Genomic DNA, 17,290 nt, shown 5'->3' with positions numbered 1-17,290 from the left:
GAGGTGGAGATGGAGAGCAGCTGACAAAGGGGAGGAGTCAGGGGAAGAGGACGAAGACGAAGGGGAGGAGCAGGAGCCAGCTGTAGGGAAGTGAGTAGCTGTGATCAAGGGAAGACACAGGCCCAGGAAAGCTGATGGTTAGTGGGAGCATCTCTGCCAGAGCCTTCTCCTTCCCACAGAGACCTGAGGAAAGCTGCCAACAAGTAAAGGCAGGTTATTTGAATTTTCATACACCTGTTATCATAACATCTGGGCAAATGGGAGAGATTAATTTACCCAAACTGTCCACAACTGAGAGGACACACACCTCCCTTCCTTGTGCTTCCCAGCCAAGCATAAATAACCCAGGTATGGGCCACAGTCAACTAAATTCCTGGCAAAAAGATGTGTCCTTGGCCATATTCTGAAGGTTACTAAACTCCGACTCCCAGTGGCCACCAGAGGGAGCAAGACCTAAAGTGGGGCTTGGCTTGCCCTGAAAACGCGCTTCTGGGACAGCTATTGCAGCAGATCCTGGAGACAGAGGGTTCTAAAAACCAGACGAGGATGCCCTTGCTAATATCGAGTAGCACCTTAGTCTGAAAACAGTCACATTCCAATCAGTGTGGTTACTAGCACAGTAAAGTACGACTCATTGTGAGCAAAGGATCCCAATCTGCTCCTAAGGTAGCCAGGTCCTATGAGATACATTCTCCCAACCTCCAAGGAAGTCTGGCACTTCTCTACCTGAGCTCCTCCGACCACATCCAGTCTCCAGTGGGGATCTTCCCTCCCTTTGGTTAGCTAAGCCCATTTCCCACATATGCTGAAGTCCCTCCCAATGCCTTGGTGCACTGCCTTGCCAACCAGAGATCCTGTCTCTAGAGTTTCCCTAATAAGGGGATTCCCAGACTGCTGATGACTTACATTTTGGCATATTTACTTTTTTTGGCAAGACACAGTGTGACTCTGGCACTGGCAAATTGACATTGGCTTCCAGTATCAAGCAGGGATGCCATTGCTGTTGTTACAGACCCTGCCTGGCCTCCCGCCAACCCTGCACGTACCTAACGCATGAACAGCGTCTTTTCTGTTCCTTAGCCATGCCTTTCATTCATCTTAACAAGGGGCACAAACTTATTCCACTTCCCCTCTGATCAGGCCGAGAGAGTCCACCGCCTTTCTCCGTTCCCCAGGCCAATGGTCCTGAAACATGCTCCTACAGAACTGGAACACTGTTCTCCAGAGACTGACCTTCTCCTGGCCCTAAGTCTAGGCCTAAACTGGCCTTGCTTGCTGAGCTGAATGCAATGAACAGACCTTAAGATTCAGTTCTTTTGTCAAAAATGACATTTTACAAAAATAGCCCCATCTCCTTGTGGGTATTGTGAAACTAGTGCCCAGAGATCCAATTAGGCTGCTGGATGCGTTGCACATGGACGGTTTTGTTTCTCTAATAAACCCCATTTTAAAAAGTCTGCAGTCTCCCTTCTGCCTGTTTCCTTTTTGAGCCCCACCTCCCAGCACTGCTACCGCTGAAATGAACATTCCTAAACTGTAGCCCCCTGCAAGGCCTTTGATAGAGATCAAGAATAGTAGGCACACCCCCATGACTCACACTGCTGTCACCTCCCAGCTCATTTTCTGCAATGACCTTTATCTTGGGCTCCTCCAAAGAGCACCGAAAGGGTTTGTAGGAATGTGAGAATTCCCAAGCAGATCGGACCAGGCTCCATGCAGTTCAGTATCCTGTCTCCAGTAGTGTCTGATACCATGTGCTTTAGAAGAAGGTGCAAGAATCCCATAATCACAATTATGGACTAACTTGCCCTTAGGGGAAATGTTTCCTAACCCACACCAGTTAGTGTTTGGCTTATGCCATGATGCATGGAGATTTATATACCTTATGTGTTTTGTCCTATCCAATGTATTGTGGATGTTCTCATTATCCTATTTAAAATGTCTATTTCTCTTCAGAAACCTGCTCAACTCTTGGACACATTGATATATTGAGGCAATGAGTTCCACAGGTTACATATGCATTCTTTAATTAAAACTTTTAAATCAATTTTAAATTTGTTGACTTTCAACTTGTATTAGGAGAGTGTAAATAGAAACACTATATCAACCTTCCCAAATCGTAAATTATTTTACCTAGACAATTATTATTTCATTACCTAGACAAATTAGAGGATTGGGCCAAAAGAAATCTGATGAGGTTCAACAAGGACAAGTGCAGAGTCCTGCACTTAGGACGGAAGAATCCCATGCACCGCTACAGACTAGGGACCGAATGGCTCGGCAGAAAAGGACTTAGGGGTTACAGTGGACGAGAAGCTGGATATGAGTCAACAGTGTGCCCTTGTTGCCAAGAAGGCCAATGGCATTTTGGGATGTATATGTAGGGGCATTGCCAGCAGATCGAGGGACGTGATCGTTCCCCTCTATTCGACATTGGTGAGGCCTCATCTGGAGTACTGTGTCCAGTTTTGGGCCCCACACTACAAGAAGGATGGAAAAATTGGAAAGAGTCCAGCGGAGGGCAACAAAAATGATTAGGGGACTGGAACACATGAGTTATGAGGAGAGGCTGAGGGAACTGGGATTGTTTAGTCTGTGGAAGAGAAGCATGAGGGGGGATTTGATAGCTACTTTCAACTACCTGAAAGAGGGTTCCAAAGAGAATGGATCTAGACTGTTCTCAGTGGTAGTTGATGACAGAACAAGGAGTAATGGTCTCAAGTTGCAGTGGGGGAGGTTTAGGTTGGATATTAGGAAAAACTTTTTCACTAGGAGGGTGGTGAAACACTGGAATGGGTTACCTAGGGATGTGGTGGAATCTTCTTCCTTAGATATTTTTAAGGTCAGGCTTGGCAAAGCCCTAGCTGGGCTGATTTAGTTGGGGATTGGTCCTGCTTCGAGCAGGGGGTTGGACTAGATGACCTCCTGAGGTCCCTTCCCACCCTGATATTCTATGATTCTATGATTTTATACACCTTCATCATGTCCCCTCTTGTGTGTCTTCTCTCTAAACCAAATAGTCTCAATCTTTTCAATCTCTCCTCTTACGAAAGTCTCTCCTGGCCTCTGATCATTCACATTGCCCTTCTATTTCTGCTGTATCTTTTTTGGGATGTGGTGACCAGAACTGGCCCCAGTATTCCAACCAAGGGTATATCACTCATTTATAGAATGACATTATCACATTTTCAAAATTATTTTTCTACCCTGTTCTTTATACACCCTAATATCTTGCTTGCTTTTCTGACTGCTGACTGCTTAGCGGAGGTCCTTATTGAGCTGTCTACAATGGTGCCCACACCATTTCCTGAATGGTTATAATTATTATATAGCCCACTAGGGAGTCTCAGTACTATAGATTATTTCTTCCAACATGCATTATCTTACACATGTCAACACTGAATTTGATCTGCCATCATGGCTTCCATTCAGGTAGCTTTGTTCTGTCCCTCTGAGGTTCCACACAGTCTTCCCTCGTAGTGACTAACCAGACACAAGTGACTTTGTGTCACCTGCAAATGTTACCACTTCACTTCACTTATTTCCCATTAAAAAATATTGTAAATACATCTCCTCAGCTAGTGCAGAATGCAATGGCCCTCCAGTAGGGTGCGCTGTTACAGGTGTACAATACCTGCAGTCTGCACTGCTTTTACATTCACTCAAGCTCTTGTTTAGGATCCATGAAGCCCTAGCTGGTCTGGGGTCCAAGGATCTGTGAGTCTGCTTTTATCCCCGGTTGTTTGTCCCATTGTGGCTGTTATGAATACAGGACATGGTTGCTGTTGGTTCCTGAGATGGGGTGTACAAACCCCACACTGGAAAGAAAGGGGCTAAAGAGCTACTCTGGGCCCAGGTGCCCCCACCCCACCATCCTGACACAGGCTGGAAAAGGAGTGTACGGGGGGGGGGGGGCAGAGTGGCTCCGTGACTGGCCAACAGTGGAGCTGAGCTGACCTGCACCCCAGGAGCCCTTGCTGCCTGAGGCCTGGCTGTAGCGACCTGACTGAGCCCACAAAGAAGGGACCTGTGCTTCTCTGAAGGCCAGAGACTCTAGCGTGGTTTTTAGTTCTTGTCTTTACTTGGTGGGAGGAGAGGGGATTGGGAGGGTATGATCCAGGAGGCAGCTGCAGAGCACTCCAGGGTGCAGGACTTAGCTATCTGCCACTGGGACCTGGATCAGAGCCTGGTAGAGAGGGTGGGCCAGGCTCTACTGTCAACCCCTAGGAAGGGACAACTACAGAAGATCTGTCCCTGATGCGGGAACCCTAATTGGAGGAAGACCCTGAAGATACAAGGGTTTGGACCATAAGACCCTAGCCCAAGGGGGAAGCCCTGAATCTCCTGGTTATCCCAAAGACTTCCCTGTTATTGGACTCTTATATACACCCCAAAAGGGGTGGATATGAACACAAGACCTGGTTGGAGGGCTGAGTCACTGGAAGCAAAGAGTGACACAGGGCAGGCAGTAGCAAGAAAGGAGGATGCCTGGGAGGAAGATAACCTCCCTCACACCCCCCTGACTATTAGGTGGTGCCGGCAATAAGTATGTCCCTTCCCAGAGCCTAGAAATGAATCATCCAGGTGGGGTTCCAGTGTAGAGCTTTCCCCTGCAGAATCTGATCTCTCTGATCATTGGAACTCAGGTTTGCCAGCCTCTGAGGCACTGTGTTGCTGTCAGCTCCAATTCTGTACTAAGAATTTACCATCGCAGCGTGCCTGGGTGATGTATCATTACAAGTCTGTCATTTGGCCAACCCATATGTGTTGAATTTAAATTGAATGTGGGGTGTTTAAATGCTGTGGAAATGGAACTGCGTAAGTAATTAAATAAAAACAAAATTAAATTAAAAATGGCACTGCTGCGACAGCTGCTAGAATCCTGTGTCCAGTTCTGGTGTCCACAATTCAAGAAGGATGTTGGAAAATTGCAGAGGGTTCAGAGAAAAGCCACAAGAATGATGAAAGGATTCGAAAACCTGCCTTATAGTGACTGACTCAAGGAGCTCAATCTACTTAGCTTAACAAAGGGAAGGTTAAGGACTGACTTGATTAGAGTTTATAAGTACCTACATGGGGAACAAATATAATAATGGGCTCTTCAATCTAGTAGAGGAAGTCTAACATGATCCAATGGCTGAAAGCCAATGGGGGACGTCTAGGTTGGATATTAGGAAACACTGTTTCACTATGAGGGTGGTGAAGCACTGGAATGGGTTACCTAGGGAGGTGGTGGAATCTCCCTCCTTAGAGGTTTTTTAAGGCCAGGCTTGACAAAGCCTTGGCTGGGATGATTTAGTTGGGGATTTGTCCTGCTTTGAGCAGGGCATTGGACTAGATGACCTCCTGATGTCCCTTCCAACCCTGATATTTTATGATTCTATGAAGCTGAATCTAGACAAATTCAGACTGGAAATAAGGCATAATTTTTTAATGGTAAATTGTTGCAGTGGTTACTCTAACTAAGGGTTGTGGTGGATTCTCCATCAATGACAATTTTAAAATAAAGATTGGATGTTTGTGTAACAGATCTGCTCTAGGAATTATTGTGGGGCAGTTCTTTGGTCTGTGTTAGACAGGGGGTCAGACTAGATCAGGGATAGGCAAACTTTTTGGCCTGAGGGTCACATCAGGATTCCAAAACTGTATGGCGGGCTGGGTAGGGAAGGCTGTGCCTCCCCAAACAGCCTGGCCCCCAACCCCTATCCGCCACCTCCCACTTCCTGCCCCCTGACTGCCCCCCTCAGAACCCCCGACCCATGCAACTCCCCCTGCTCCTTGTCCCCTGACCACCCCCTCTTGAGACCCCCTGCCCCTAACCACCCCCCCGCCCCCTGACAGGCCTCCCAGGACTCCCACGCCTATCCAACCCCCCTGTTCCCCATCCCCTGACCGCCCCACCGAACCTCTGCTCCATCCAACTGCCCCCCCGCTCCCTGTCCCCTGACTGCCCCCTGGGACCCCCTGCCCCTTATCCAACCCCCCGCTCCCCACCCCCTTACCATGCCGCTCAGAGCAGCATGTCTGGCAGCCACGCTGCCCGGCTGGAGCCAGCCACACCGCTGCGCTGCCCGGCAGGAGCTCGCAGCCCCGCCGCCCAGAGTGCTGGTGGCACAGCAAGTTGAGGCTGCGGGGGAGAGAGGACACCAGGGGACGGGACGGGGGCTAGCCTCCCCGGCCAGGAGCTCAAGGGCTGGGAGGACAGTCCCACGGGCCGGATGTTGCCCGCAGGCTGTAGTTTGCCCACCTCTGGACTAGATGATCACAATGGTCCCTTCTGGCCTTGAAATCTCTGAATTAGGAAACACAAATTAAATTCAGGAGGCTACTTGGAGTTGGATTTTTTTTGCAAGAAGGATAGTCATGAATAGGCACTGGCAGAGCCACCTATGCCAGCCCCTGTTTCTGGTGCCAAGGGCAAATGAAAGACACATTGGCCCAGAAGGTGAGGATTAGTGGGAATACCACCTTGGAATGAGGAGGCATGGGAGGTTCAGTAGGGATAGACAGTACTATTTTCAAAACTGCCTTAGGACCAGATTTTTAAAGATATTGAGGTGCCTAAAGATGAAGATGCCCATCTACTGGGACTGTCTGCACTGCGTAGGCTCCTAGGGAGTCAGGCACTTCTGAAATCGCACTGGGCACCTATCTGCATCTTTGGGTGCCTAAATACCTTTGGAAACCTGGCTCGTAAACACTTTTGCCTGAGACCCAGATGCACAGAATGACCTGAGAACCCTAACCATGGCACTCTGGGATATTCCTATGTGGGGCTCTCCCACTCTCTCCTCTTGAAGACCCTTTAGTTACAAAACTAATTGGGCTAGAGACAGAGTGAGAATGAGTCAGTTGTGTCCTACCCACTGGAGTCATTTCGCGCTCTGTCCCTGGCCTGGTTAATAGTCAACGAGAGAGGCTGAGGGAGACCCGCTTCAGACTATCCCATAGTCCAGTGCTTAGGGCACTCAATTGTGAGGTGGGGGACCCCTATTCAAATCCTTTCTCCTCATCACACGGAGGGGGAAACTGAACTGAGGTTTCTCACATCCCAGGTGAGTGTGCTGTGCATTGAGCTGATTCGCAATCCCTTGATTCGAGGGTGATTTCGACCACGGATTTACGTATGACCCTGAGATAACTCAGGAGTCCGATCCTGGAACCACAGATCCACCCACAGTAAGTACAGACATTTTGTGGCAGGCCAGCTGCCTGCTGGGAGAAAGTTTTTTCTTTTTCCTTCCTTCTCTCTCTCTCTCTTCAGCTTCAAGGGCAAGGCGCATCTCCTTGAAGCGGGACACTGCCTGATGAAGGATATGGCACCACTGGGGTCGGTTGGTGGCTTGCTCTTCCCAGGTTGTGATGTCTTTTTCTTAAGATGTGCTTTCAGTGTGTCTTTGTAGCGTTTCCTGTGATCACCTCAGGATCTCTGAACATGGGTGAACTGAGAGTAGAGGACTTGTTTGGGAGGTGAGAGTCTGGCACCCGCACACAATCTCCAGCCCAGTGAAGTTTGTGCAGGAGGATCATTATTTTCAGTGCTGGTGACACTGGCTTCAGCGAGGATGCTGGAGTTCGTTCAGCTATCTTGCTACTTGACGCGAAGGAGCTTCTAGAGGCATCGCTGGAGGTACCACTCTTGAGGTGCTGTCTGTAGGTCACCCAGGTTTTGCATCCATAGAAGAGTGAACGAACAACGATTGTCTTATAGGCCTGGAGCTTTGTGTCCTGCCATAGGTCATGGTCTGTAAAAACGCGTTGGAGCAATTTTCCAAAGGAAGCACTTGTGCGCTGGATCCTGTACTGGATGTCACTGTTGATTTTTGTGTTTTGAGAAAGTTGGCTACTGAGGTAACAAAAGTCTGTCTCCAAAGTCTGTCCCTCAATGGTGATTTGTGGTGGGTCATGTGCAAGCCCAGAAGCAGGTTGCTTTTCAATACTGAGTGAGAGTTCTAGGCTTCGGTAAGCTTGTGCAAAAAAAATCCAGAGTAGACTGAAGGTCATTCTCAGTGTGCACAAGGATAGCACAATCATCAGCATACTGAAGATCAGTAATGGACACCCTGAGGACTTTAGACTTCGAGAAGACGTTGAAGATTAAAGACCCGCCCATCCATTCTGTATTGAATGTCAACTCCATTCGGGAGGTGATCTTCAACGAGGACCAAAATGACTGCTAAATAGATGTAGAACAGGGTCAGGGCAATAACGCATCCTTCTTAACACCCGTTTTGATGATGAAAGGCTCCATCTCTAGGCCATTACAGAGAACCATGGCAGTCATCTGATCATGGAGAAGCCTGAGGGCCTTAATAAATTTTGGAGGGTAGCCAAATCTGGCCAGCACCTTCCGCAGGGCTTCGTAATTGACAGAGTCAAAGGCCTTTGTCAAAATGATGAAGGCCATGTACAGGTCCTGATTTTGCTCCTGAGACTTTTCCTGAATTTGGCAGGCAATGAAGATTATGTCTGTTGTCCCTGGGATGGTCTAAAACCACACTGAGATTCCGGCAATATTTCCTCAGAAAGGGGAAGTAATCAGTTTAAGAGGATACAGGCAAGAATTTTCCCTGTTGTAGATAGCAAGTCAATGCCTCGATAGTTTCCACACTCTGACTTATCTCCTTTCTTAAAGATTATAACAATGTTAGCATTTCTCAAGTCTTCTGGAATCTTCTTATTATACCAGATAAGAAGAAAAAGTTTGTGGAGGTTCGTTACCAGTTCTTCACCTCCAAACTTGTAGACCACAGCTGGTATGCCATCTGGCCCTGCTGCCTTGTTTTTCTTAGTTTGCATAATAGCTTGTGTTACTTCTTTGAGGGTGGGGAGGTCAGCAAGAGATTCTCTTTCATGTCGTTGATATCGTTGTGCACTGGGATAGAGGTTATAAGAAAAGCCTATTTTTCTCCTCCCCCAGTTATGCACCTAAATACCTTGGAGGCCCTGGATTTTGGGGACTTCTGAAACTTTTACCCAGAACATGATACTTAAATAAAGCAGGGTTATCCAAATGAAGGGCCACATGGTCTGTGGGCCAAGAGGTGAGACTTTTGCATCAAATGGAACAAACTGCAGTTATCTTCATCTGGAGAGGTGGCCTATGGAGATTAAAGATTCTAAAAGTGCTGGCCTCTGGCTTGTTCCAAGTGTCTTGGCACCTACCAATTCAGCCTGATCATGCTGGCCAATAACTGGTCTGTTTACGTTTCCTCTTCAGCGGGCCCACTGCTGTGCAAACTGTACTCACCTAATTCCTCGCATTTTACTGCACATTCAGAACAGATGAGTACAAGTGACATATCTGGTCCCAGTTCTGGTCACTGCTCAATCTGGCCCGATAACGAGTCAGATGGAAACATGGCTCTTCCACGAGTATGAAAGTCCTAACCAGAAGTGACCTGATCTTGGTTCTCTCAGCAGGAGGTGGTATATTCAGGGTCCCCTTCATTGCCTTATTTCTTCAATTTAGCTGTTTCCTAGGAATTCTGTGGGTGTTATTTATCCCTATTTGCCACTAAGCTTTTGGTAAAGATAGTGAGGGAACTGAGAAGGGATCATGTAGTTTCATCATGTGATATTTCACCATGATGATGTTTTGCCACCATCAATACACAATTGGTTTGGAAATATTTGAAAAGAACCCTCTTCATTTGATGCTTCTATCCCCACACTGCACATGTTACCATGGGGGAAGATATAATTGCCCTGAAAATGTCATCTCCTATGAAATACAGCGTGAGAGGATGCATGCTCCGAAGTTCCATGGTGCCCACTGAGACATGGGGAAGATTGAGTGACACAGCTGGTTCAGTGTGACTGCCCCATCGGGAGTTGAGTCAGAGAGGCCATTTTAATGTATGAATGACGTAATAATGCTGAGGGGAAAAGCGATACATAAAGCATCTGAATTCCCTTTCTGCTCTATAAGTCAACTTCCAGCTAACCATAAATAGAAAATGAACACAATTCCCTCATCAGTGGCAACTCAGTCCATATAAATTAAACAATACAGTGTCTCCATGTATTTCACTGCAGTCCTATATAGCTGTCCTATATGTAAATATGGAATGAAGATGCTTTTATAGTTTGGTTAGAAATTCAGAATCATTTTCTCCCTCCATTTGTGCCCTTAGATGGAACTAACGTTTTTCAGCTAGGAAGTTTGTTTTTGGAACATCCTAAGAACCTCTGGCCAAACTTTATACTGCAACTCACCCAGTTCCTTTGGAAAACACAAACCCTGCAAATGGCCCTTTTCCTAATAGCATTAGAAACAAAATATTTTTATGCCATTGTCTTACACAGCATTTACATGAAAATGCAGTTCATATCTGTGTGCATATCATCCTAATTGTTCCTGCTTTTCATTAAACTACAAACTTTTCCTATTTTCATAGTTCACCCTTTCCCTTTTTAACCAGACCATTGTGCTGTTCCTTAGCTATCTAGGAGCTCATAGTCCTCATTGCAATGCTTGTTATGTTTCCAAACACAAAGAGCAAACCTTTACTTTGTCTACAGTAATTTTCATTTTAAACTAAAAAAAAGGTGTGGGGGAGAAAAGAAAAAGGAAAGAACACAAGTAAAGCTTTAACAAAGCTTTTGATATGGTCTCCCACAGCATTCTTGCCAGCAAGTTAAAAAGGTATGGATTAGATGAATGGACTATAAGGTAGATAGAAAGCTGGCTAGATTTTCAGGCTCAACGGGTAGTGATCAATGGCTTGATGTCTAGTCAGCAGCCGGTATCAAGTGAAGTGCCCCAGGGGTTGGTCCTGGGGCCAGCTTTGCTCAACATTTTCATTGATGATCTGGATGATGGGATGGATTGCACCCTCAGCAAGTTCATGGGTGACACTAAGCTGGGGGGAGTGGTAGATAAACTGGAGGGCAGGGATAGGGTCCAGAGTAACTTAGATAAATTGGAGGATTGGGCCAAAAGAAATCTGATGAGGTTTAACAAGGACAAGTGCAGAGTCCTGCACTTAGGCTGGAAGAATCCCATGCACCGCTACAGGCTGGGGACCAACTGGCTAAGCAGCAGTTCTGCTGGGGATTAAAGTGGAAGAGAAACTGGATACGAGTCAGCAGTGTGCCCTTGTTGCCAAGAAGGCTAATGGCATATTGGGCTGCATTAGTCGGAGCATTGCCAGCAGATGGAGGGACGTGATTATTCCCCTCTATTCGGCACTGGTGAGGCCACATCTGGAGTATTGTGTCCAGTTTTGGTCCCCCCACTACAGAAAGGATGTGGACAAATTGGAGAGAGTCCAGCAGAGGGCAACGAAAATTATCAGGGGCCTGGGGCACATGACTTATGAGGAGAGGCTGAGGGAATTGGGCTTGTTTAATCTGCAGAAGAGAAGAGTGAGGGGGGATTTGATAGCAGCCTTCAATTACCTGAAGGGGGGTTCCAAAGAGGATGGAGCTCGGCTGTTCTCAGTGATGGCAGATGACAGAAGAAGAAGCAGTGGTCTCAAGTTGCAGTGTGGGGGGTGCCTAGATTGGATATTAGGAAACATTATTTCACTAGGAGGGTGGTGAAGCACTGGAATGGGTTACCCTGGCTGGGATGATTTAGTTGGTGTTGGTCCTGCTTTGAGCAGGGGGTGGGACTAGATGACTCCTGAGGTCCCTTCCCGCCCTGATAGTCTGTGATTCATGACAGAGAGTACGGGATGTGTGTCTGTTCTGCAACTAGCTATAGAATGGCTGAGAACTGAACTCAATGTGTGCTCTTCTCTGCAGTTGCAGGGCGAGTGTAAAACTGATCAGCTGCACATTTTTGCTGCTGGTGAACTCCATTTATGAGCAATTTAATATAATAAAACATATTATTTTCTGTTTGATAATCAAGAAGTTAGGTGAACAAAGATGAAATGAGCCCCTCAAAAAAATCTTTTCTACTAATATAGCCATATAGTGCAAAGTATCTGTATTTTCTAAAGGATCTGAAGACACAAACAGGTACTGCAGACAGCAAGATATCATGCCTACAAAGTCTCAAGTGTCTTTCCCCTCTTTTTAAAGAACTGATTGTAGGTTATGATACCCTGCCTATTCCAGAAGCTGGAGTGGATTTAATTCCCTACAATTAAAGTTAATAGAGAAAGAAAGGGGATTAGTTGTTCTATTCCGGATTGTTAGAGAATGTTTCTCCAAAGCCTTTGTTTTGGTGTTTTGTAAAAACTGTTGTGAGAAAGAGACATATAGGCAACCTGGGATTGTGAGTGGTCACTGCCTGTTCCATCTCCAGCTACTGTCTGCTGGAATAGCCCCTATCCAGAACAGACACACATTAGTGTCCTGTCAGTCTGCATTCACTTTTCAGTGTGCTCTCTGTGTGTTAGTTGGGGGGATGCATGTCCCACTGCCTCTCCCTGATTCCTGGACCCATAGCAGCATCTGTTCTCCTTCCACAATTTCACAGAAAGGGGGTGATCCACATGCAGCTGGGGAGGGTAACCTCACACACCCCCATGGTCATTGCTACAGCCTATTGCTTGCCTTGCAGACCAGGCTAAATGAACACCAGACAGTGAGGTTACATGAGACCATGACAATGCCCAGAGCAAGGTCTACGGGAAAAGAAGTGTGTGTTGGGGGAGGGGAGAAAGAGAGAGATGGTCTCCAGAGTTGATGAAGGAACATGCCTGGCAAGTCTACAGAAACAGCTGGTAAACAAAGTAGCAGAGTTTAAATGCATCAGTGTTAGTCACAAAATCCTTAACATGTTTAGAAAATGATACAACCATTTGTTTTCTTCTTTTATGATTTCCCTCAAACCTGTCCCAGCTACCCAAGTCTGGAGCATGTTTATTCTAAACAGTGTCAGAAAAAAATAGCAAGCTCAGGAGTATGCCCATGAAATTTAAGAAAATCTCTTGGCTCTCCGCAGCTTCTACACAGAGTTAAAGTTTTGTAGATTTAGCTTTTGGTGGCATTGTCTCCCAAAGATGACACAAGCATAAATCCTGTATTCAGAACTGCACAGCATGAAGTACTTCACCAGCCCAAGTAACAATTCAGAGAGAGTAGTAGGAACCTTTGGGAGACCTTTATCGGGAACTCAAGTGTATGTTGTTGGGGCTCTAGACTGCTGCTCTCCAACTGAATATTGTTTTCATATATTGGTGCCTCTCTTAGAATTGGTTCCTTGGGGCAATCCAGTCAAAATAAAAGGAGATTTTCAGCCAATATTATGCCAGTTAGGGCTAACACCCAATGTTTCCATTGCTCTACATTCTCCAACCATCCTCTGAAAGCTAGACTCTTCAAATGCAGTACATTTGGAGTACATAAACTACTTCTGAGATCCCTTTTCAATAGTTGTTAATTTCGAAACATGGCATGGAAGAGCAAAGTTCTGCCCAGCAGCAATGTTATTTAACAAAAGATAAACTGTATTGCCCCAAAGCATAGGGAAATCCTCAAGCATATTGGTTCAGACAAAACCTCCTGTAGGGCATGGGACATGTGAGCAATAGGAGGCTCTCAAAGGTTTAATTGCTCTGAAATGGGAGTCTGTCCACTCTGAACACTCCTGGTCCCACAATGAGCTTCACTCCTGGCTTTCAGAAGCCCCTGCTATTCCAGTGCCAAATCCCAAAGTGCTTACTCAGGGAAAACTCTACTCCTTCTGGCTTATGTTTGGGACAGCTTTTACAGGCTCTGTGACTGGAAAGCAGGTTGCTGATCAGAAGTCTCTAATGGTGCGGTTTGGGAGAAGAAAACCCCCATAAAACAGTATTTATTTTTGGTACTAGGATAGTGCCCCAATGTGCTCACACTTTTCACACATAGGAGAAGATGCAGTCTCTGCCCAGGCTGGTGTGAAAAGCATAGGCTTGTTGTGAGTGAGGCTGTGGATGGATGGGGACTCTAAAGGAGAAACTAAAATTTCCACCAAGTGTAAAAGGGGCAGAGAGGCAAAGCAAAGAGTCATCAATCCATTGCCATGGAGCGTGGAGGAAACACCAAGGCCCATGGGTTTCTGCTGTAAAGGCAAATAGCAAGAGAAGGGGTAGATATACTCCTAGAGAGAGATCAACAATGTGACTTACGAACCTACCTGACACTTTAGGCCTAAGTCCAACATTTAGACATAACGGAGATTCTCAAAATCCCTGCTCAGCTGCCACCTAGCCTTGAAGGTGCCGATTAGGATTGCCAACATTCTGACTGCAGAAAACCAAACATCCTTGCCCTGCTCCGCCCCTTCTATGAGTCCCCGCCCACTCCATCCCCCTTCCCTCTGTTGCTCGCTCTCCCCCACCCTTGCTCACACATTTTTGCCGGGCTGGGCAGGGGTTGGGGTGCAGAAGGAGGTGAGGGCTCTGGGCTGGGGGTGTGGGCACTGGGGTGGGGCCAGAAATGAGGGGTTCAGGGTGCGGGAGGGGGCTCCAGGCTGAGGCAGGGGGCTGGGGTGTAGGAGGGGGTGAGGGCTCCAACTGGGGGTGTGGCTTCTGGGGTGGGTCCAGGGATGAGGAGTTTGGGGTGCAGGAGAAGGCTCTGGGCTGGGACCGAGGCATTTGGAGTGTGGGAAGGGATGTGGGCTCCAGGAGGGAGCTTGGGTGTGGGAGGTGGCTCAGGTGCTGGGGCAGGGGGTTGGGGTGAGAGAGGGCGTGCAGGGTGTGGGCTCTGGGAGGGAGTTTGGGTGTGGGAGGGGGTTCTGAGCTGGGGCAGGGAGTTGGGGTGTGAGAGGGGGTGAAGGCTCTGGCTGGGGGTGTGGGCTCTGGGGTGGGGCTTGGGATGAGGGGTTTGGGGTGCAGGAGGGGACTCTGAGCTGGGCCAAGGGTTTTGGAGTGTGGGAGGGGGCACAGGGCTGGGGTAGGGGGTTGGGGCATGGAAGGGGGTGAGAGGTGCAGGCTCCAGGCACCACTCACTTCACGTGGCTCCTGGGAAGCAGCCAGCATGTCCCTCTGGCTCCTAGGTCTAGGGATGGCCAAGAAGCTCTGTGTGCTGCCCCTGGTCTCAGGCACCATCTCCTGCAGCTCCCATTGGCCAGGAATGGGGAACCGGGTCCCTTTTCGACTGGGCGTTCTGGTCAAAAAACAGGTGCCTGGAGACCCTAGTGCCAATATTTCTGCCAGTGAGGTTGTGTGCCTACCGCCTGCCCAAGCTCCAGTGGGATCTTCAAACTAGTTATCCCCCTCTTCTTGCCTGGGGGCCCAATTCAGAAGGCATGCTCAGAGCATGCCTCAGCTTCCCCAAACAGACTGGAGAAGAGGGAGAAGTAGCAACAGCTTTTAGCCTACTGGTTCACACACTCATCAGGACAAGGGAGACACATGTTCAATTCCCCACTCTGTGAGCAGGGATTTGAACTTTAGAGTCCTGACTAATGGACTATGGGATGCTCTGGGGTGGGTCCCCAGAGATAACGTGTGTGCAGAACATAAACGAAGAGGAGAGGTCTGGCAAATAGTTAGCAGAAATCACTCTAGACAGAACCCAGCAGGACAACTCTTTATTCAGTTCCTCAAGCCCCAAAACTAGAGAGAGAGAGAGACAAGGAAACCCAAAGCACAATTCCTGGTGCTCAGCAACACTACCCCCACAAGAACAACCCCCCCATATATATGCCAGTGAATTTCACTCAGTGATTCCTGCATTGAGCCCATAGTTTCTGATTGAATTAGAGCTTATTTTTTAGAAAGAGCCATCCAATCCTGGTTAAAGACTTCCAGCAATGGAGAATCCATCACGTCTCCTTAGGTACACTGTGCCAATGGTTAATTACCCTCACCATTAAAAATGTGCACCACATCTCTAGCCTGCTTCAGCTTCTAGCCATTGGATCTTGTGCTGCCTTTGCCTGCTAGATTAAAGAGCCCTCTGATATTGAAAATCTTTTTGTAGATCCCTGACCTAAATTTCACCTCAATGCCTACTTTCACATAAGCCCCCTGATACATGGATCTCTGTGCAGGTCTGAGGTTCTGTTAAGTGCTTCTAAAGAGAGACAAGGGCCTAAGGCTAATGACTAAACTGGGAGATATTTTCACTCACTAGCAACAGGAAACAAAGGTTCATTAATGCATAACCAAGATGTGGACTTGGCTCCCCAGTGCAGAGAAGCTCACTTCTATTTTGGGTTGTTTATAAACATCTTCATGGTTACCCAAGTTTGCCCTTTTCACCTCACTCCTCCAAGATTCAGCAAGCATTTGGGATGTCTGGAGCTAGTCCTCAGAAAACAAAAATCAGTTCAAGAGATACTTCAAGGGTTAGCAAGGCTGAAGCCCTCTCTGTACAATACCACAGTTTGCTCCTGTATATTTTGCCAGATCCAGGAAAAGTGATCAGTTCTTCCCAAACAAGGGCTACAGCAGAGCTAGAATGGTCTCCAAGTGCTTCAAAGAGTTCTCATAAATATTAATACTCTGCTACTAAGAAGAATGGGGGTGGGGGTGGCAGGAAAATTGCAACGTGTCTACAATCCACAGCCCCATTGGTAAGTATCATTTTAGCCTAGCAGTCTGGTCAGTATCTCTTTAAAAGGTGCATATTTAAGATATCAACAAAATTCTCGCCACTGCCTGGGTTAGCATGTACAGCCTTCCTCCTGTAATCCTTGTTAAAGGCACTGGAATGTTAAACAAAACCAGGCAAGCTCTGGGCAGGTCATGAGGGCTCTGTATTGCTTGTCATTGGACCTGTGAACACCCATGCCACCTTGCAAAATTAGCTGCTTAGCAATAATGTCATGCAGCATGAGATTCTAACGTGGAGCTAGAAAGAAAATCCACCGGATATTTAACATCCGTGTCCCTTTTCTACAGTGTTTTGGATTCAGGCACTTTCTATAGTTTAAGGAAGAAAAAAACCTGGTCTCATTTCCAGTTACTGGAAACTCAGACCCAATAGATAGTAAAATCTTTAAGATGTTTCTACAGTCATTACAGTCAAAAGAAACTTTACGCCCTTCCCTTGTTGGTCCTCGCCCCATCCCTTCCTCACCCATGCTTTCAATTCTGTTTTCTGCTTGTAACATTTTGGCTTGATTTATTTAATCAGGAGCATGAGACCAGGGTGTGCAGGGAGAATACATGGGGGCTTGTAAAGCACAAAGCTGAAAGCTAAGTGACTTCACCCCCTCCACAAGATCCAATAGTAGCTCCAAGTGTACAGCCAAAGATAATCATGATATAAAATCTAAACACAGGGAAAGTGATTTGTGTAGTCACTGGGCATTATTGCCATGGTATTAACTGATAACACAGAGAGCAAATCAGAAAGCTCCAACTGTGCCCAGTATGCTAAAACTGTCTAACAAAAAAATAGT

General features: G+C 47.1%; 1 protein-coding gene across 1 annotated transcript in view; it reads right to left on the bottom strand.

Moving 5' to 3' along the window:
- Positions 1 to 17,290, bottom strand: part of LMOD1 (leiomodin 1) — a 49,983-nt gene that overhangs the window by 28,416 nt on the left and 4,277 nt on the right. The window lies entirely within an intron of this gene.

This window comes from Lepidochelys kempii, chromosome 21 (assembly GCF_965140265.1).
Source record: "Lepidochelys kempii isolate rLepKem1 chromosome 21, rLepKem1.hap2, whole genome shotgun sequence".
NCBI classification, from domain to species: Eukaryota; Metazoa; Chordata; order Testudines; family Cheloniidae; genus Lepidochelys; species Lepidochelys kempii.
This window is presented reverse-complemented; position numbering and strand designations above follow the sequence as displayed.